This window comes from Nicotiana tabacum, chromosome 24 (genome assembly GCF_000715075.1).
Source record: "Nicotiana tabacum cultivar K326 chromosome 24, ASM71507v2, whole genome shotgun sequence".
NCBI lineage: Eukaryota > Viridiplantae > Streptophyta > Magnoliopsida > Solanales > Solanaceae > Nicotiana > Nicotiana tabacum.
Window position 1 is genome coordinate 107871544 of NC_134103.1, and position 23598 is coordinate 107895141.

The window sequence follows — 23598 nt, forward strand, 5'->3', positions numbered from 1 at the left end:
GCTCTTAAAGAGTTAAGAAGAAAGCAAGCCTCGCGCCGTCGTCGTCGCTCAGCTTGACTACGGCTTCGGCTTGGGCTTCGGAACCATGGCCAAGTGCTTGCTCCACAAACAAGCTAGTGCATGCTCCACCATGAAGGATGGAGGGTCGTTCATCTTCAAAGCTGGCTGCTATATATATGTGCAGCAGCTGTTGAAGAAAGACACGAACGAAAAACAAAAAACACCAACAAAACTGAAAAAACGCTCAACTTTGGCTATACATTGCACTCCTTCCTCTCAGCATTTCCATACGATTTTCTGAGTTTCTACTCCTTCGTTCTGCATTGTTTTAACTTCAAACAAAGCAACTGTAAGTGTGATTTGCTACCGAACTTTGTGTTCGCTGAAACACTGGGGTTTGAAGTACCGCTACACCAGTGTGTGATTCGTTCTATCCTTGGAGGAAATAATCCATTACCTTGGGTACTAGGAGGGGATTAAATTCCTTACGGAAACACTGTGAATTCAGTGGGCTCGAATTAATTACTGTTTCATTACGATAACTTATATTTTACAGAATTATTATTTACAAATACAGCAATATTGGCGGGACTAACAATCTTAAGGAATTTAATATTTATTTCTGTATTTGTGTTATTCTTATTATTCTGCAAACTAAAACCTTTGTGGTTTTGTGAACTCCCGTTTTGGAGAGTAAAGCCTTCGTGGCGTTTTGTTGGAGATTAAAATCTACGTGATTTTTACTCCAGTTTGAAAACGTTTATTAAACGTTTGTTTGTGTCATTCTTTTACAGAAAAAATGACGACTGCAAGCGAAAACCAAGCTGTTCCGACGGTGACTGCCAACGCATCGACAAGCCGAACACCGGCGTTGGCACCGACAGAAAAATCCAAAAAATTTTTCGGGATTGATTTCAAGCGCTGGCAGCAGAAGATATTCTTCTACTTAACTACGTTATGTCTACAGAAGTTCATCAGGGAAGATGTTCCTGATCTGCCAGATAAAACTCCAGAGAATGAATGCTTTATCGTGATTGAAGCGTGGAAGCATTCTGATTTTTTATGCAAGAATTATATTCTTAGCGGACTGGATGATAATCTGTATAATGTATACAGTGGTGTGGAGACGTCAAAAGAATTGTGGAATGCACTTGAAAAGAAATATAAAACTGAAGATGTCGGGATGAAGAAATTCGTTGCCGCAAAATTTTTGGACTACAAAATGGTAGATAGCAAGTCTGTTATTACCCAAGTCCAGGAATTGCAAGTGATTATTCATGATCTACTTGATGAAAGTCTTGTCATCAATGAAGTATTCCAAGTAGCAGCAATGATTGAGAAGTTGCCTCCGTTGTAGAAGGACTTCAAAAATTATTTGAAACACAAACGAAAGGAAATGTCCCTTGAAGATCTCATTGTTCGGTTGAGAATCGAAGAGGACAATAAAGCTGCTGAAAGGAGAGGCCGTGAAAATTCAACAATAATGGGAGCAAATATTGTTGAAGATAACAAAAAGAGGAAGAAGGCTTCTGGTCCGAAATACAACCCAAGCAAGAAGCGGTTCAGTGGAAACTGCTACAACTGTGAGAAAACCGGACACAAATCTACGGAGTGTCGTGCTCCGAAGAAAGACAAGAAAAGGGGTCAAGCAAACATGGTAGTAAACCATGATGATGTTGATAACTTGTGTGCCATACTTTCTGAATGTAACTTGGTGGGAAATCCTAAACTGTGGTGGTTTGATTCAGGAGCCACTCGCCATGTTTGTGCAGTTAGAGAATCTTTTGCTACTTATGCTCCTGCTGGACCCGGAGAGACAGTTTATATGAGAAATGCTTCAACAGCAAAAGTTGAAGGATATGGGAAGATATTTCTGAAAATGACTTCTCGCAAGGTCATGACTTTGAACAATGTCCTTCATGTTCCCGAAATGAGAAAGAATTTAGTCTCTACTGGACTTCTTGTTAAGCACGGTTTTAAGTGCGTTTCTGTGTCCAACAAGGTTGTCATTAGTAAGAATGAAATATTTGTAGGAAAAGGTTACCTCACCGAGGGCCTTTTTAATCTGAATGTAATGGTTGTGAAAAACAATAATAATATTTCAGCTTCTTCTTACTTACTTGAGTCAAATGATTTATGGCATGTACGTTTGGGTCATGTCAATTATAAAACCTTGCGGAAAATTATTAACTTGGAAGTACTGCCTAAGTTTGAATGCGAAAAATCAAAATGTCAAACATGTGTGGAATCTAAGTATGTTAAACATCCTTATAAGTCAGTTGAAAGGAATTCAAATCCTTTAGACTTAATTCACACAGATATTTGTGACATGAAGTCAATACCATCTCGCGGTGGAAAGAAGTATTTCATAACTTTTATTGACGATGGTACTCGATATTGCTATGTTTACTTACTGAATAGTAAAGATGAAGCAATAGACGCATTCAGGCAATACAAAAATGAAGTTGAAACGCAACTTAACAAGAAAGTAAAAATGATAAGAAGTGATAGGGGTGGTGAATATGAATCTCCTTTTGAAGAAATATGTTTAAAATATGGAATTATTCATCAAACAACAGCCCCTTACACGCCCCAATCTAATGGAATTGCGGAAAGAAAGAATCGCACATTAAAGGAGATGATGAATGCATTGTTGATAAATTCTGGTTTGCCATAGAACTTGTGGGGGGAAGCCATTCTTACGGCTAATCGAATATTAAATCGAGTGCCCCATAGCAAAACACAATCCATTCCATATAAAAAATGGAAAGGAAGGAAGCCCAACTTGAATTATTTTAAAGTGTGGGGGTGTTTGGCAAAAGTGCAAGTTCCTAAACCCAAAAGGATAAAGATAGGACCGAAAACCGTTGATTGTGTTTTCATAGGATATGCGAAAAATAGTAAAGCATATCGATTTCTGGTTCATAAATCAGAAAATCCCGACATTCATAATAATACGGTTATAGAATCAGATAATGCTGAGTTCTTTGAAAATATATATCCGTATAAAAAGGAATGTGAGTCGTTTGGTGAAGGATCTAAACGACCTCGGGAAGAAACAAAAGAAAGTACATGTAATCAGGAAGATCCAAGACGTAGTAAACGTCAAAGAACGTCTACTTTATTTGGACCAGATTTTGTGACTTTCTTATTGGAGAATGAGCCTCAAACATTTAAAGAAGTTATGACTTCTTCGGAATCATTGTTTTGGAAAGAGGCAGTCAATAGTGAAATAGAATCCATATTGAACAACCATACATGGGAATTGGTTGATCTTCCTCCTGGAAATAAACCTTTGGGTTCTAAATGGATTTTTAAGAGAAAAATCAAAGATGATGGCACTATTGATAAATTCAAGGCAAGACTCGTAGTCAAAGGGTATAGACAACGAGAAGGTCTAGACTACTTTGATACATACTCTCCAGTTACAAGAATTATGTCCATACAGATGTTAGTAGCATTAGCTGCAGTGTATGGTCTTGAAATTCATCAAATGGATGTTAAGACGGCCTTCTTAAATGGAGAGTTGGAGGAAGAAATTTACATGGAACAACCTGAAGAGTTTGTGGTTCCAGGTAAAGAAAAGAAGGTATGTAGACTTGTAAAGTCTCTTTACGGACTAAAACAAGTACCCAAACAATGGCATGCGAAATTTGACCAAACAATGTTGTCAAATGGTTTTAAGATAAATGAATGTGATAAATGTGTGTACATTAAAAATGTTCCAAATCACATAGTCATTGTTTGCCTATATGTGGATGATATGCTGATAATGAGTAATGACATTGCCAACATAAATGCTACTAAGCGTATGCTCAATAGCAAGTTTGATATGAAAGACTTGGGAGTTGCTGATTTAATTCTGGGAATTAAGATCCATAAGACTCCTCAAGGTCTGGCATTGTCACAATCTCATTATATTAAGACAGTACTTGAAAAATTCAAGCACTTGGGCTTTAAAGTTGTAAAGACTCCAATTGACGTGAATCTTGCATTAGCAAAGAATAAAGGCCAAAGCATATCACAATTGGATTATGCTTGTGTGTTGGGATGCTTAATGTATATCATGAATTGTACACGACCAGATATAGCTTGTGCTATAAGTAAACTGAGTCGATATACGAGCAATCCAGGCCAATCTCATTGGATGGCAATGAAACGAGTTTTAGGATATTTAGAACATACCCAGAACTTTGACTTGCACTACAGTAAATTTCCTGCGGTGATTGAGGGATACTGTGATGCAAATTGGATCACCGGTTCAACTGATTCTAAGTCCACGAGTGGATATATATTCACTATTGGTGGAGGAGCGGTATCTTGGAAGTCGTCCAAACAAACATGTATTGCCCGCTCTACAATGTAGGCTGAATTCATAGCCTTAGATAAAGCCGGTGAAGAAGCTGAATGGCTCCGGAATTTCTTGGAAGACATTCCATTTTGGCCCAAACCATTGGCACCAATATGCATACATTGTGATAGTCAAGCGGCAATTGGAAGGGCTGGGAGCGTTATGTATAACGGTAAATCTTGTCATATACGACGAAGACATAAAACCGTTAGGCAATTACTCTCTAGAGGAATTATCACGATTGACTATGTAAAGTCAAGTGATAATGTGTCGGATCCACTTACAAAAGGCCTAACAAGAGAGGTAGTTGAGAAATCATCAAGGGGAATGGGGCTATGGCCGAGAACAAGTCATTGTGGCGGTAACTCTACCTAGAAGACTGGAGATCCCAAGATCTAGGTTCAAGGAGATCAAACAAAGTCATTAATGACGGTTCAACATTGTCAAATAAAATTTTAGTCCGTTCTCGTGATGAGACAATGTTCAGTACCAAGGATAAAGCATTAAGGCCTTTTAATGATTTCTAAATTTGATACGGGGTATATCAAATAGTGTATCTACAGGATGACACGTTTAGGAATCACCTATATAAGTGTGAAGTGTTAGCCGCTTCAAGGAGAACTTTGTAAGGCCAGTTCTCTACGCACTTATGAAACCAGGCGGTGTTCATGGCTGAAACGAACACAACAATGAGAAACAAAGACGGTTAAGGGTTGATTGTGTGACTTATGGTTGTCTAGGTATACACCAAAGATCGACGGTTCAAAGATATCAAATCTACCGATTGACCGAGTATATCCGACATAAGTTTACTACGGAAAGTTCAAAGGGAAACCTACTTATCCAGATGCGATTAATCCTTGCTTGCAAATCACATAGTTTTTCCATGCATACTTCCGTGATATAGCCATTCCCCATTCATGTGGGGGATTGTTGAGGTTTTTGTTATTTAAGATGAAATAGTCTTAAAATGAGGGTGAATGGGAAATGGAGGAAAAATGAAATTTTTGAGTAAAATTTTAAGTTTTTCCCTCTTGACAATGAGACATTGTCCCATATTGGAAGAGGAAAAGATTTTTGGTGGGTATATATATAATTACTCTTCTTGTAGCTCTTAAAGAGTTAAGAAGAAAACAAGCCTCGCGTCGTCGTCGTCGTCGCTCGCTCGGCTCGACTTCGGCTACGGCTACGGCTTCTGCTTCGGATTTGGATTTGGATTTGGATTTGGATTTGGATTTGGTCAAATAGATTGATTAATTTTTTGGACCAAATTTATTTGTTAATAGTAAATATTAACGTAAGATTATCCGCATTTGTAACGGATATTTTCCAATCCGTGTATTGACCACCAGCTGCAATAGCAGCTGCCTAATGCTCTTCCCACCATGGCCAAGTGCTTGCTCCACAAACAAGCTAGTGCATGATCCACCATGGAGGATGGAGGGTCGTTCATCTTCAAAGCTGGCTGCTATATATATGTGCAGCAGCTGTTGAAGAAAGACACGAACGAAAAATGAAAAACACCAACAAAACTGAAAAAATGCTCAACTTTGACTATACATTGCACTCCTTCCTCTCAGTATTTCCATACGATTTTCTGAGTTTCTACTCTTTCGTTCTGCATTGTTTTAACTTCAAACAAAGCAACTGTAAGTGTGATTTGCTACCGAACTTTGTGTTCGCTGAAACACTGGGGTTTGAAGTACCGCTACACCAGTGTGTGATTCGTTCTATTCTTGGAGGAAATAATCCATTACCTTGGGTACTAGGAGGGGATTAAATTCCTTAAGGAAACACTGTGAATTCAGTGGGCTCGAATTAATTACTGTTTCATTACGATAACTTATATTTTGTAGAATTATTATTTATAAATACAGCAATATTGGCGGGACTAACAGGTACTACAATACCTATCTCCCAAACTGGTAACACTGAACTTAAAGCATCAAATTATCGCTTTACCCTTGTGAGCACCTAATGTTTTACCGTGCTTGAATATTTCTCGCTCCCATCTTCCCAGGCGTTTCCCCACTCCACTTTCATTTGTCCCCCATGCTTGTGCCCCCCACACTTTGCTCCCTACTCTCTCCATTGTTTCCCACTCCTTGTCCCCCATGCTTGTCTCCTATCACAAACCCTATACCCCATTTTCAGCTATTAAAACACACACATAACACAAAAAAAAGGGAGGGGGGAGATCTGAAAAAGAGAAGAAAAACGAGCCGCCTTCCTCTTCTTCTTCCTCACCACACATTCATCTTCCTCCTAACATTACCTCCATTAAACCACCCTCAACACCCTCCAAAAAGCCAGTTTTTTCAGCTATGAAAGTCAGTCCCTAAAGCTCCTTTAATCAATTGAAAATCAGCTGCAACATGTGCAAAAACGCAGCAACAGTTCGCCTGTAAAATCGGTTCAAATTCCAGCCCGAAATCACTCCCAAAAAAAGCTGCAAAAATGACCCCAAAACAGCTCTTTTTCACACAAAAAGCCGCGGCACAAACGCAGCAGCAATAGTAGCGAGAAACCACCAAAATTGCTCCCCGTTTTGACCCTCGAATCAACACTAAACAGTTCCGAAACTGCCACTGGAATCACCTTGAACCACCGTTTAAAACCCAGCAGGTGTTGACCTCATCCGTTCATTGTTAGCTGAGTTCGAAGAGATCGGTTTCAAAGTTTGTTGTGCCGTCGACTTCTGCGTTTTGTCCGACGAAGTTTCTAGCTCGTCAAGGTCCTGTTTGGAGTTCTTATTTGCTTTTGGACTCCCCTGCTGTAAACCTCTCAAAGTCGGATTCTTCCTAAGGTTCATCTCTTAATGGCATCACTATTTTTATTATATACACCATGAATAATCTTTATATATTTTAAGTTTTGAGCATCCGATTTTTAGTTGGCTTTGAATCGTTCCTTGAAGAATATTAGCATGTTGGCTTCATTTTAGTGTGATTAATTATTCATTTGATATCATTAACTAATTGACGGCTAGCGTGATAATTGGAATTCAAGTGAGTAAGAAGTGAAAGGCGAGGAACTTTGAAATTTTGGCATCTTCGAATTTTAAGTCTTAAGTAACTACTTATTTGTTCTTAAATGGGGTAAATGTTGACGGCTTCAGTTATTTTGTTGCATGCATATCTTATACTTTATTGAGATGTGAAGAGATAAGATTACATTATTACAAAAAAAAAAAGTAATTTAGAAAATAGAGGTTATCTTAATAAGAAATAATTGTGTACGCGTACGCGTGACATGATTTGGGTACAATAAACAAAGTGAATTCACACACGTGATTCGTTTCAAAGATAATTTTATATTTTAATAATAAAAGAGGACATAGATAAAATACGGAAACCAATAAATCATAATTTATCCAAAATTAATTCAAACCAAGTTGTAGTCAATAAAGCGACCGTGCTAGAACCACGGGACTCGGGAAATGCCTTACACCTTCTCCCCGGTCAACAGAATTCCTTGCCCGGACTTTATTTTTGCAGACCAATAATAATAGAGTCAAACCTTCCTTTGAATAGGGATTCAAATAAAAGGTGACTTGGAACACCAAAAGAAAATCAATTCCAAGTGGCGACTCTGTAAATAAAATAATCCCTACTCAAATTTATCACTTTAATTGAAAAAACTCTTTAACCCACAACAATCCACATAACACATTATCTTTGGGGGGTAAAAAGGGGTGTGACAACCCTATCTAAAACTCTCCGTTCTCCTGCCATAAAAAATAATCTCATATCTGTCTCTCAATTTTGCCGTGATAATAACACATCCATGGAATTCTTTTCATTTCTTATCTTGTAAAGGATCTGAATACGGGGGCAACACTAGTTCGAGGGCGGAGTAATGGGCGACTGTACACGTGGCTACCAGATAGGCATCCCTAGTGCAACGTGGCTATTCCAATTCAACTGTGGCACTGACGTTTGGGTCATCCAAATCGTCGCACTTTAAATAATATTTTGCATAAGTTTTCAATTCCTGTTAGTTCTTCGAGATTAGTTCTGATAGTAATTCCTGCAATTCTAATAAAAGCCATAGGTTACCTTTCTCAGTTAACTCCCTGAAGAGTCAACGACCCCTACAAATAATTTATAGTGATTTATGAGGGCATGCACCAATTTTATCCATCGATTAAAAAAGATACTATATTATATTTGTGGATCACTTTTTAAAATATATGTGGCTATACACCTTGAAATCTAAACAGGAAGTTTTGAAAGTCTTTAAAACGCTACATCCACTCTTAGAAAGACGTTTTCAAACAAAAATTTCTTCTTTTTATACTGATGGGGGAGGTGAATTTCAAAACTTAACTTCCTATTTAAAGTCACAGGGTATTGAGCACTTGGTTTTCCCACCAATACACTCCTCAACGAGTTGCACTGGTAGAACTTCGTCACCGACATGTTATTGAAACTGCAAAAACACTTTTACACCAAGCCTCGTTACCCGCTAAATTTTTGAGTTTTGCCTGTCACCAAGCTGTTTATCTTATAAATAGACTCACTACACCAGTTTTAAATAATCGATGCCCATATGAAATTTTATTTCAAGAAGCACCAAATTATGAATCTATTAAAACTTTTGGTCGTTTATGTTATCCATGACTCAGACCATATGCCAAAAATAAACTAGAACCCAAGTCAATGCCCTGTGTTGATTTAGGTTTTTCGAATAAATATTATTCACATCAGTGTTTTGATCCTGTCACCTCTAAAATCTATTTTCTGGAGATGTGGTATTTTTTAAAATAATTACCCCTTTGCAAATATCTTTAAAAAATATAGGAAAACTAATAAACTCCCAGCATGGGATACATTAGATAAAGATATTAGCTTTAAAAAGAAAAATACTGATATATTTTCTTTAAGTGCAAATACTGATATATCTCCTTTAAGTGCAAATTCTGAATTGCCACCTCCGATTTCCAGGAATATACAGTCGCCAATTGCTATTCCTCTTCCTATGCGTGCCTCTTCAAGTTCAGGTAATGATCCATCTTCCTCTAATTTCTCTGGGCAAGATAATCATAACCAATCTTCACAACATGAATCTAACTCCTCTGACCAAGATAACCAAAACCTATCTCCAATTTCGAACCAGCCCACCTCGGCAGCTCCTCCAAGAACCACACAACCTATCACCATAACCTACCAATGACGAAACACCCCCCTCCCCCCCCCCCAACAACCTGTACCACACACCAATCAACCCCCACTCTTTACAACCACGCCTACTCAACCTCCACTTCGTCACCCAATGGTCACAATGTCTCAGACTAATAGTCTAAAACCCAAGCAATTTCACCTATCAGTTCAATCCACACTCATGACTGAACCTATATCAAAGACGTTTAAACAAGCACAATCTTACCTTCATTGGCGGACTACTATGCAGTCTGAATTTGATGCTTTAGTTGGAAACAGGACTTGAGACTTAGTACCCATCGATCCCTCAAAGAATGTGGTTGATTGCAGATGGTTGTTTAGACTTAAGCATAAGCCCGATGGTTCGATTGACAAGTACAAAGCGAGACTTGTTGCGAAAGGCTTCACACGACGACCTGGTTTAGACTATCACTCAACTTTTAGCCCAGTGGTTAAACCTACAACTGTTCGTTTAGTTCTTGCTATTACAACTCAACTATCCTGGCACATTCACCAGTTGGATGTTAATAGCACCTTTTTACAGGGAAAGCTTGAAGAAGAGGTATACATGAAGCAGCCTACATGTTTTGAATCTAGACAATATCCTACTCATGTATGCAAACTTAATAAAGCTATCTATGGTTTGAAACAAGCTCCACGAGTTTGGTATACTGAGCTGAAAAATTATATTCTTACCCTTGGTTTTATCAAGTGCGAATTTGATGCATCCCTTTTTATTCTTCATAAGCTTGGAGTTACTGTGTACATCCTAGTTTACGTGGATAATATCATTGTCACCGGTAACCATCCACCTGCTATGAAATCCATTATTAATGCTCTGTCTTCACGGTTCTCTCTTAAAGATCTTGGGTTGATTCATTACTTTCTTGGCGTTGAGGTTACGCACACATCAGATGGTTTGCTCTTATCTCAGCATAAATATGTCAAATATCTTCTCAAAGATGTTAACATGGTTGAATGCAAAGGCGCTCCCACACCCATGACCTCTTCATGTGCCTTTGAAACATCTCGTGAGGATTCCAAAGTAGATGGCACTCTTTATCGTCGAGTCATTGGAAAGCTTCATTATCTATCTTTTACTCGTCTTGACATTACCTTTGCAGTAAGCAAATTATCTCAATTTATGTATCAACCAGGTGTTTCTCACTGGAAAGCTATCAAGCGTCTTCTGAGATATCTTTGTCACAATGCTCATCTTGGTATTAAGCTTGCTAAAAAATATGCTGCTCAATTTGTTGACTATTCTGATTCGGATTGGGCTGGTGACCCACTTGATCGAACCTCTATAACAGGGTATGTTGTATATCTTGGTGATTCTCCTATCTCACGGTCTTCTAAGAAGCAACGCTCTGTTTCTCGATCGTCTACTGAGGCTGAATGCAGAGCTGTTGCATCTACAACCTCTGAAGTTGTCTGGCTCAAAAACTTGCTTCGTGAGCTTCACTTTCCACTGTCCAACTTCATTAATAAAATCAACTCCCTTTCATTCAATCTACAACCTTCCTTTTTAAAGAGGATAGTCTTGATAGACACTGGTGAAAGGGAAAATGTTGTAACATTTGAGTACTATGAAAGTTCAATCTTGAGTAGGTTTCAACTAATGCTCATTACCAAAAATGTATATGAATGTACTCGAAAGCTCTTTCCAGAAATTTTCTTCAGGAATTAAATTGGGACATCATGAACGTTAGGTTGACAATAATGTCGAGTAATCTAATTGGTAGTGAAGATCACATGGATAAAATCTCTCTTAGTTTTCTCTTCTTTTTCTTTAATAACAAAAATCATCTCGTATATTTGGGGTTAGATTTAATAGGCAAGAAGTGTAAGCTCTGCTAGTGAAACATTATTATTATTATTATTATTATTTTTATTCTTTAGTGAAACATATTCATCTCAACTGGTAGGTTTAGAGTTCAGAGTCAAATGGAGGTGGAATAAAAGATGTTAGTGTAAGCAAAACTAAGGCTTACAAAAATCGTCCTTTATATTTGGGTTTAGATTTAATAGGTAAGAGGAGTAAGCTCTGCTAGTGAAACATATTTACCTTCAGCTTGTAGATTTAGATTCCAGAGTCAAATGGAGGTGGGATAAAAGATTTTAGTACAAATAGCAAAAGTAAGGCTTAACCAACATTTTAAAAAGGAAAATTATCAATTTATGCTAGTTTTACCCATCTCTTCTAAACTTCAACAGTTCAACCCGAGCTTTAGTAGAATTTTATCGCATTACTCTATTCATGTCATTGTACTTCGAGTAGAGTACCCACCATTGCGAAACTATGAGTTCACAATACAAAGTGTTAACAAATTTAGGTTTAAGCGGGAATTTAAACAAAGTTTTCTATTTAAACAAATTTATTTTATTTGTGTTTACCCGTAAAACGGTACAGTTGAATTTGTACGTGGTTTCTAGACAAGTGAACTAATTTGATCCTGAAATAATGTAATAATTGAAGAAATGTATAATACTTAGCCTTGAAATGTAGATGAAATAACAGATATGACAGTTCCGGGAACAAGATTTTCGGGCACAGTAATGATGAGATCAAAAAGCAAGAAAATAAAATTGTATTAAACTTTGTATAGAATACAATATAAGTTTTGCCAGAAAATTTATGTCATTTACAATGACAACAGAGCTTACTATTTATAACTATATCTAGGGAAAGAGGTCATAGGATCGTGTCCTCCTTTAACACACCTTTATGAACGTTATCCTTTCCGGTGACAAGCGGAATGACTGCGTTCGGTCTTCGGCTATCCCCATCTTGGATCTACGTGTCCTCTCTTTAGACGATCACGTGTCATATCATATTCACCATATACAATTCGGAACTTAGATAAATAAAAGTATAAAAAATCAAAGTATCATATAACTAAAAACACTTCTAAAATATTTGAACCAGTTTAAAAAATGTTTAACAATATAAATAGTGTCAATTTTTCCAAGACAGATGCTACTCTATTCTCTCGCATTACAAAGACAAACTGTTCTTTGGAAGAAATTCAACTGTCAATTTTATTGTTGTGACGATGACCACAAGAAACTTACTTCTTACCGAATTCCCAATCGGACGGTCATCGTTGTATCCACGTCATTGCATCCAGCTCCTCACGATCTTAAATGTTAACGGCAAAAATAAAAAGTTAAACTTCTATACACCAATAATATATAAATATATTATACTATAAGGTCATCCAAAAGATAATTACACATATTATTCACAATAAACGAAACTAATAATTTGAAAATAAGATAACGGATTTTTAAAGCAACTTAAATTGCACTAAGAGTAAAAGGTAGTAAATCTTTTAGAACAATTTAAATTACACTGAAAGTATAATTTTTTTATTAAACCGTTTGTGAACATAAGTTAAATACTAAATAAATGTACAAAAAGAAGGCACAACTTTTTATTGGACCCAATAGCTATTATAAGTAAGATATCACCGTCAAAGTGATGAAAACTTAACGTGGTAAGTATTCCTTCATATTTAATAAAAAAAATTATATTCGAAAATTAATTGTCTTTGGTAAGGAACACTTTATCCTTCAAAGTAAGACTTTTCGGGGTGAATCCAAATTAGTTGAGTCATAAAAGTAAGTACATAACCGGATGAAAAATAATACTAATAAAATGCTAAAATGAAAAACAAAATGTAAGGTTTCAGTGGAGACCCACAGTAAGATGGGAGGACTACTTCCCACCTGAGATTCACATTTGTGGTTCCCACTAACCGTGACTAGAAAGACTATACCTTAAATTTTCACCCAAAAAAGAACATAAAAATTGAGTCTTTAGCCAAAGAGAGAAGTATAAATTGTGCCTATTCAAACAACAATTCTCCAGCAGCTGCTAGCCAATTCCAAATCCAGTTCTTTTGCTGTTCGAAACTATAAGCCAAACTTGTTACAAATCCCAATAATAACAACAAAAAATGGCACAATATGGTAACTCAGTTATCAAGTTTCTGCTTGCCATGGCCATGGTAATTATGCTATTTTTCTCGTCGGCCACCGTAGCACAAGACGCTGCAATGGCGCCAACACCACCTATGGACACCGGAGACGGATTCGGGCTTCTAGTTTCTGGCGCATTGGTTTGTTTTTCAGTATTATTTTCTATGGTGGTTGTTTTATTTCATTGAATCACATTCTTTGAAGAGATTTGTTGCTGATGATGTTGAGTTTGTACTATACGTTTGTATTATATTGAGTACTAGCCTGTCTGTTTATGTTGTTGTTGATGTTATTAATATGGTATAAATAAGTCGATTGGCTTCTTTTATACATTTGTAACTAAATACAGTAGCACTATAAACTAGTCTGTGTAATGAAAAATAAAGGTTGTTACTAGCATCTTTTTAAGTGCTTTGCGGGGATCGGTAGGCCCAAAATAAATGGGTTTAAGAAGGAAAAACAGAGAGTTCGACTAATTTAATCAAAAAATTAAATAAGATGAATTAAAACTTGAGTGTGTTTATCCGTAAAATGGTACAATTAAATTTGTAATGTGGTTTATAGATAAGCGGATCGATTTGATCCTAAAATGATAAATAAATTAAATAAAATGCAAGACTTAACGTTGAAACCGAGGTAAGGCAGCAAGTAGCCTGGTTCCGGGAGCAGAGCTTCTGAAGGCAATAATAAAAATATCAATAGACAGGAAATAAAGTATGCTTCAGCTTTTGAATAGTATATAGTATAAGTTTGTCAGAAAATTCACGTCCCTTACAATGGCTGTTGAAATCACTATTTTAGCTGCACCTAGGGAACAAGGTTCTACGATCAAGCCCCTCTTAAATGACAATTACATGGGCCATTGATGAATGTGTAACGACATGCCATGAATGCCAAAATTCTCTATAACGGATTGTGTATTTAGTATTTAAGAATATTCTTCATTGAATGTCATCGGGTGGCAAGCGTTCGTTTGTCTTCATTAGCAATATTCCATTCGGGGTCTTTCCGGTGCCAACCGAAGTTGTTGTCCCTGGTCTTGATTTCTTCTTGCATCGCTTTTCGTCTGCCTCCTGTTCCACGTGTCACTTTATTATTCGAATATTTAATACGAACCGATTTTACCCTATACAGATAGTCTCGCTGCTTTCGGTGGCACATCTTTGTATTATCGGGAAGTTGGTGAAGATACCTTTCTTGGCGAAAAATTTTCTGATTCCCTCTGAAAAATTTCTGGTGCTTGGTTAGACGCACATCTCTCCGCATTTAATGCTCCGAACACGCGTCACTCCATGATTTAGCAATACTTTTGCAGGTTCTCGAGATAATCATGATCACGATTTTAGCCGCATATTCCTTTACTTATACGTCTTATTCTTCCTTTTTTACACTTTACAATTTTTCAAAATTCTCTCAACTTCTTTGCACTTAACTCTTTCTTGCTTTTAATCTTCTTCTTCAAAGAACTTTTACTATCTTCTGCTAATCATGGCCTCCTACTCCAAGAACTCAAGCTCTCTAAAAAACAAAGTAAGCACTAATGTTGCTTCCCCTCATACGGTGAGCACCATCATTCCCAGAAGGCTCGGTATAGCCAAGGATTTTTGAAGAGAAGGTTCCTTCTACCAACTCTCGTACATGGGTTGTTGGCGTATACCCTTTTTTCATCTATCCTTCTAGCATTCCCGCTGTGAAGGAGGATTATGGTTGCCATGATCTGAACATTATCGCTCCCAATCTGGCGGAGCAAATAACCTTCCCTAAGAAGGGTTTTACGTATGTTTACACGTCCCATTCACTTTGGGACCATTCTCATTGAGCGAGGGACTTGACCCCGTAATCTTGGAGTTCTGCTACCGGTATCAAATCTTCTTGCCACATGTGAGCCCCTATGTGTGGTTGACAGTAGCCTGTCTACGGCAACTATGCCAGGAGACGAGGGAAGATCTGTCCTTGGCTCACATGATAAACCTTTACTCCCCTAAGATTTTTCGTGGGGGACTAATAAACTTTAGTAAACGTGGCCACCATGCTTTGCTCAACAACATGGATGATGACAACTATCGTGGATGGATGAAGCGATTCATTGTAGTTGCCACCAGGGATATCATCCCGGTTATAACTCCATCTTTCCCTGAGTCATGGACTTGTACATGTAAGTTCAACATCTGTCTTTTCTCTGATGAAAGGTTATTTCATGTTGTTACTGATCCTTTTCTTTTATTATTTCAGCAACTCGGTGGACACCACCAAGGGTTTAAGGCTTAGACCAGTGGGTCCAGAAGATTTTGGATATTACCACGCCTGAGACACACAGGTGGAAAGAACTGGCCCTCAAATACGAGTGGAAGATAAGTTGATTCTCGAAACTAATTTTGTTTTTACCTTATGTATAAGAAAATTGGTTAACTTCTTCTTCCGTTAAATTCAGGTCTTCCTCAGGGCTCTGTTACCATCCCCGGGGAGGACGTTTTGGCTGATCCCGCAGAGGCTGCGAGGTTGCTGAAGGAGGGCTTCACCCGAACAGGCGCCATCGGACCCGCTTTCGGTGCAGGTGCTTTCTCTCGGAGTCCCTGACCGGAGAACAAGCAACTAAAAAGGCGACGTTCTTCTTCGGCCAAGGGCAAAAACAAAAGGGTGAAGAACGTCGCGCCCGAGCTAGCCACAACCACTGTGGTGATTTATGATGATGGGGAAGCCAGTGATGAAGAGGCTTCCCTACAAATGAGATAACGATCTTCTTCAGCTCAACAAAATGCTCAATCTGAAAAGCTTATAATGCCAACTAAGGACGACGTCCAAGCGCTATGGGAAGTGTGTGACTTAGTGGAGAATGCCAAATCTCGCTTTTGAGTCTCAGTCACTGCTCCCGGTACTATGAGGCTGAGTACCGGGCCTCTTCCATCTTCAGTTGATAAGCAACCGACAACCAGCACTACTTTTACCGCAACCGCTTCTCAACCCACAAAGCCATCAGCTTCATCTTCTTCTACACCAGTCATACCTTCATCACTAGCAACTGCTACATCACCCCCACCGACCGCAGATACCCGACAGGAGGACGTCCCCCCTCCCCAGTCCCCAGACTATGGGAATTTGGGGCACAACTATTCGCCCCCTTCTGTAGATCCCCAGAGGAGGAGGAGCATCTCTTTATCGGTTTCTACCGAGTGCTATCTGTTGTCCCGGTCTGTGAAACTCACCAATTACCTAAAGTCGCTGGCTTTAGAGAAAGATAAGAAGAAAATACACTCTCTTTTGGGGGGAGTGTATGATAAACAATGCCATGTACAATACAGCAGCGGTATGACATTTGTTCCTTTGTTTCTTTTTGACTTGTTATGACAGGATTTATGATTTGAGTTCTTGCTTTGCAGGCTAACTTACTTATTTCTAAGGGCCTTCAAAAGTTGATCTTAGATAAAGAAAGACTCACTTCCAAGCGGGATCAACTGTTGGTCGAGCGGGACCAAATTGTTGCTCGCCTCCCGATACTGGAAGCACAAGTTGCCAAAGCCAGTACGTTGGAGGCTCGGTTATAGCAGAGCGATCAAGAAGTGATGGAAGCACAAGTTGCCAAAGCCAGTACGTTGGAGGCTCGGTTATAGCAGAGCGATCAAGAAGTGATGGCCCTTACCCAAGAAGCCTCCCAGCTAAATATACAATTTCAAGAAGCCAAGTCTAAATGGTCCAACATCCAAAATATTGTTCTTGCTGCTGCCGAGTGCGAGGTTGCCTCTATTGAAAGATTGAATAATTTGGAGGTAGCCTTGGACTCCAAAGCTGAAGAGGTTGCTGCTGTTGAAGAGAAGCATTCCTAAATGGAGGGAAGGTATAAGAGGGTCGTGGAACACAATAAAGTACATATCTCTACTACCTGTGACCTTGATCTCAGCCTTAGTGCCGCAAAGTCCGAGCGAAATAGCCTTTTGACCGAGGTTGATCAGCTTAAGTTAGAGCTCTAGTGCTGAGTGGATTCCATCATTGTTGAGAAAACATATTTAATGTATAGCATGAGGAGAAAAACCTTGGAAGAGGCCAAAATGGGCATCATTAACTTTGATGCCAAGATCTCCAAGGCCCGTGAGCTAGAATCAACCGCTCGGAGGTGCCTCCCGATTCAACCCGATGCGACTGACTCTTCTAGTTCCGGTTCCGAGTTCTCGGTAACTGAGGAAGAAATTGAAGGGGATGACGACGAAGGCCAAGATCCCAAGTTGGCGGCAGATCCGCCCACTTCTCCTGGGGGCGTAGATGTTTCTCATCCCCCAAGTTATGGGGACACAATATTTTAGTTTTTTACTTTCTTTTCCATTTTTTGTTTTCTTTTCATACTTTTGTATTTGTGCTACTTGGCGCGTTTGCTATATAAACGTGTTTTTTGTTTAAGCATTGCACAAAGTTTACTTTTTTGCGTCGAATTATGCAAGGCTTTGGTTCCCCGATAGCATTTGGGCTCCGGGCATAAACTCTTCTGGAACCAACCTTTTACCGTGAGGGTTTCACAAGAGAGGGACCTCTTATGTTTATGGTGCTCTTGAAGAGGACGTCTCATGTTCATTCTGGTACTAGCATTTGAAGTACTTGATTAACTTTCAAATGACAAATTTAATTCATCGTTTGGACAAGAAACATGATAAAATAAAAGGACTTTACTTTATTCCTCCCATTTTCAAAAATACATAAGTATTCGTTGTGCTGAAAAGAAATTGCCATTACTTGTGGCTAATTTGTATAACTTGTTTCTACGGGGTTGGATGCGCAGTCCCCGGTCGCGATGATACATCTTGTTCCCGGATTTTGTAGACCTAGTTTATGTGGCAGTTTGGTTGCCATATTCTCATATCATTTCTCTCCCCCCCCCAAAGTGTTCGAATGCGAATTGGAACACTGGAAGTCCTGCTCATTTGAAGATTCCACTAGTGAATGGTTAGATAATATTTGGTCTGATAGCAAACTTTATTTCCCATTAGGAACTTTGCTACTGATCCAAAGATTATCTAACCACCCCCAGTGGCTTGCAATGAATTGGCACTCATGAACGTTTAGATAGTTTTTGGTCCGATAGCAAGCTTTGTTTCCCGTTAGGAACTTTGCTATCAAGCCAAAGACTATCTAACCATCCTGTAGTGGCTTGTTGTTTCCATGCCTTGTCATTTAAAGGTCTTATTTCTGTTGATAGCGTTTCCTTCGTAGTATGCTTTCCATTGCTGCCTTGTTAAAAAATTTACTAAAAAAACTCAATTGGGACAAAAACTAGACGAAGGGTAAAAGAGTGCAGCATATACTTTCAGTATAAGCGGTGCCCATCAGCAATAGTACCTTTTGAGGTGTGCCGCATTTCAGTTGCTCGAAAATTTTACTCCGTCTTGATTATCCAGTTCATATGATCCTTTCCCGGTGACAGCTGATACCCGTTAGGGGCCTTCCCATGTTGGACCTAGCTTTCATACGTTGAACTCTCGGGTGTTTTGATTCATTTTCCTTAAAACAAAGTCTCTCACTTTGAAGTAACGGAGATTGGCTCTTCGATTATAGGATCTTTCCATTCTTTGTTTCTAGGCCACCATCCTTATATGTGCCAAGTCCCTGTTTTCGTCGAGCAGCTCCAATCTAACCAGCAACGCTTCGTTGTTTGCTTTTTCGTCCGCCTAAAAGTATCTCATGGTAGGTTCTCCCACTTTCACCGAGATCAGGGCCTCAGTTTCGTATACGTGAGAGAAAGATGTCTCTCCCGAGCTCGACTTGGCCGTCATTCGGTATGCCCATAGCACTCCCGGTAACTCTACGGGCCATTTGCCTTTGGCTGCTTCCAATCTCTTTTTGAGATTTTGAATAATCACTTTGTTTGTCTATTACGCTTGGCCGTTTGCCCTCAGTTGGTATGGCGAAGATGTGATTCTTTTGATTTTCAAGTCTTTAAGGAATTTTGTGACCTTTGTGCCTATAAATTGTGGCCCGTTGTTGCAGGCTATTTCCTTTGCTATTTCGAACCTGCAAATTATGTTCTCTGACGAGCTAAAAACACAACACAAAATTATGCTCGCTAGTCAAATTTTTAGGAAATGAAAAGACATGTTATTACGTAAAAATAGGATTATGGTAACATGGGCATGTGAGAAACCCAATACTTAATAGAGTAGTCTATTCAAACTTCAAAGTCCCAACGATGGCCATGCCGGCGAAGATGACACCAGCGAGGAAGCAAATTAATTGCCCATTTGATGCCTATTTCAGCTACTTTTCTTGTTCTTATTTTGCTGGCACGATGGTCGTGTGATCAGTCGAGTTATCATGAATCATCGCAGCAATGGGCAGAGCCCGCATCGACCTTCCATAAGTCGGGGTTTGTTGCACGCATTAGCTCTAGAATTTCTATGGTTATCCGAATAGTAGATACTATCAAACTAACTATAACTGATTTAATGAGCCATTCGCAGTTTCACTGTCTGAATTTATTCATACTTACACATTCAAGGCCCTCAACTCTACGCGAACGTGACATGTCAGCTACGAACGCAAAGGCCAAAGGTCCCAAGCCTTCGCGAACACGGCCATGACTTCGTGAACGCGAAGAAGAAAACCACCCAGTCCCTAATTCCTTCTTCGCGAACGCGACCCCACCCAGGCAATCGCAAAGAAGGAAACCAGAACCAGCAGTGACAGCATTTTAGACTTAGCTCCAGGCGGTCTGTAACTCACTCGAGTCACCCGGGACACTGTCCGCACTCTATTACCCGGAGGCTCAATAGCCTTTGTTGATTTGCGATCGGCACAATTTATGGTGTGACCGCAGATTTTCGCTGCAAACCACAGAATTTGATGTGCGGCCACAGATTGGTCATTTCTCTGACAGACCAAACTTAAGAGAGTTTGCATTATCCCTTTCTAAGTTGTGCGGTCCGCACAAGAATTATGCGAGTAGATGGGCATCATATTTGCGATCAAAGTGTCACATTTGCGACTAGGAGGCTGGACTGGAGAACTTCGCAAATGCGAAGACAGGATCGCTTTTGCGATAGGTGGGACATCACAAATGCAAAGTTTAGGTTGCAATTGCGACAACTGCAGGGCTAAAAAATGTTCGTGTTTTCTAACAATGCTTGGATTTTGTGGACGTCGAATACATTCTTAAAGAATAGCTTGGCAACTTCTGTAGTTGTGCAACCTGGTGAGGAGGCCATGAAGGTGGCATGTTTAGAGAATCTATCCACGAACACCATAATAGTACCATAACCGTTGGACTTCGGTGGACAAGTGATAAAGTCCATAGTCACGTTCTCCCATGGACGCTCTGCGACTCCGAGATCAAATGAAAGAGCACCAGGAAAGGGTCGATAAAATACTGGGCTCCCCCAAGCTGTCGCCGAAGAGGGACGCCGGTTGTTCGACTATAGTATAGAAATATCGTATCCACAGGGATTAGAGTTAAACAATATTTTTGTAGTTTATAACTTGATTGTTATCCAAGATGATCAACATTTGAGATTTATGTGATTAAAACTAAAATTAACTAAGAGTCTAAACTATTGGCTAATGACAATTGCAACAAGAGTAAGCAAAGAAGTTATCAATGGGAGAAAATATGGGTTGATTGGATAGGTGTAAGATACTTGTTTGGGAATTAACTCTAGTTACTTCACTTCTGTGGTTCAAGTGAGTCTATCGAATTCACTCTATTATGTTTAAACATTCAGTAGAAACTCCTACCTCGATTAAGTCTCAACCTTACGATATGAACTAAGTTAAGCTTAGTGAAGATATGCAAGAATTCGTAGTGCATTGATCCTTAAGAGAACCTCTTTCGATTATCCTCCTAACTAGGTCTAAACATTAATTCAACTAGCCTCTTTCGATTACTAACAAGAATCAATGAATTCAACCAATAAGATAATGCAAAACATCATAAATTATGCCTCTTTCTATTACATAAACAAGTGAATTCTTCCTTATATATGCAACAATAGAAACACCCAAAATGCTTCAATACATAAAACTAGAGTTAATATCCACAAACAATTCTCAAAACACGAAATCCTTCAATCTCTAAGGAAGAATTACTCCATGGATATGGAGAAATTCATCACAATTATGTTTAGTCAAAGGAAAACATAAAACATCCAAACCCTTGTCTTGAGTGAGGATGAATGGTGAAATCCTTGTGCTCTTGCTTCTCCCTCTTATCCTTAGCTTCCTTAGGTCTAAATTATGTCAAAAGTCCTCAAAATATCATTTTTCCAAGTATATATACCAAGTAGGGTCGGGCCCAAACAAATACACCTTCTCTTACGTGAAATATGACACTTTTTTCGGACAGGACGTGTGCGCCCGCGCACCTGGAAGTGTGCCCGCGCACTTGGCCGTGCATTTTTCACCCTGTTCTGCCTCATATGTGCGGCCAGTGCGTAGACGCGCACGTGGGTGGAGTTCTGTTGGGAATTTTGGAGAATATTACACATAAAAGTTGTAGACCTTTTAAATAGATTTTCAATGATATATTGTGGAGCCCAAACGGATATCCGAGCGAGAGGTTATGTGCATTTTACTGGACACAACATAATATGTATGCTCGATTCTTCGTTTCGTTCCACTATCATTCGTTGATCCCCGAACACGATCCCTACTTAATCCATGGGCTTTTACTCAGACTTCAAAGCTCCCAAATAGCTTGAATTCATTCCATAATATCTACATAGATCGGAATCACTCCTACAAGGTATAAAACACACAATTAGTGCAAAACACTAGCGATTAAAGCTCCAACTCAATTAAAGTCCAGTAAATTAGAGTGTAATAATCGACTAAAACATGAGATTATAGCCTACCATCAATACTCCATACTTAAACCATTGGCATCCTCGAGTAATCAAACCACACTTTATATAGACATGACCTTTTTAAACAATTCTCGTAACTCATCATACCAAGAATATTTAAAATAGACTAAGCACAATAGTGTACCATCCTAGCCTCAAAATTTGACTCAAAAATACCACGCATTATTCATAACTTACTCACTTACTCTAACATAGAGGTCAACGATATTACATTTCCTTCATGAATCAAGTGCCCTCACATAACAAAAGAGAGTAGTTCCACACACCATAAAAATTTAGAACAATCAGGAACTCAAGATAGAAAGAATTCACTCACTGTGCCACAAAAGATGAACCATAAGCTTTACCGTAGTGTACTACTCTACTAATTGAGCTCATTCAGTCAAGGATCAAGTAGGACTTTAATTGGTTGTAATGTAGGCTGTGGGACGGGTAGGATACATTTAGATATAAGAGTAACTACACCTCTCTAAGCACTTTTAATACATACATTTCATTCAAAACCCCACACTTATGTCAAACCAATACTCCACCTTCACATCAATATACATTAACTCTCAACTTCTTTAAGCACAAATACATCAAGAGTTATCACTTATCAAAGATCATTTTTCACAATCATACAACTACATAAATTTTTATTTTTATTTTTCAATTCAAGTGGCTATTACTTTTATGCACCTCTTTCCTTATTTCAATAGTTCCACTCAAAAGCCAAACCAACCATCCCACACTTTAACTTTTACAAAGTTCATACAATTTCAGGTGCTCAAGAGAGGTAAATGGTTCAAATAAATGGTCAATTCAAACAAATGGGTAAGGCTTGTAATGTGATTGCCAAAGAAACATGATTACAGGCTCAACGGGGTTAACTACGATACATAACAAGTTGGTGGGTAAATTATATAACTTGCTTAACAAAGAAACTCCTATATCACTTCCAAGACTGAATAAAACTACTATTTCGCTTTGCAAACATACGGGGCAAGTTCTAGACATCAAATGCAATGCACAGAATACACCAAACCTCACACACACATGGCATATAACTCACTCAAGATTAGATCATCAAGACACCCTAGTCATAGCAGTTAAGCAAAGTTGAGATCGTGCGATTTAAGGCACGCATACAAGAGTCAAAAACTGAGCCTAAGCGTCACAACCAAAAGCACTCACTATTCTCCAGGCATGATCAAGTCAAGAGATATTGATTCCATTTCAAATCATAGCACAAGATTTTTCTACTTCTAAAAATAAAAATCTA

General features: G+C 38.8%; 1 long non-coding RNA gene across 1 annotated transcript; it reads left to right on the top strand.

Annotated features, from left to right (window-relative positions):
• The first annotated feature begins 13207 nt into the window (after nt 1-13207).
• LOC107810595 (uncharacterized) lies at nt 13208-17886 on the top strand. The gene is made up of 2 exons (XR_012706848.1): nt 13208-16801; nt 16875-17886. It is a non-coding gene; the product is annotated as an uncharacterized LOC107810595 (long non-coding RNA).
• The last annotated feature ends 5712 nt before the right edge of the window (nt 17887-23598 follow it).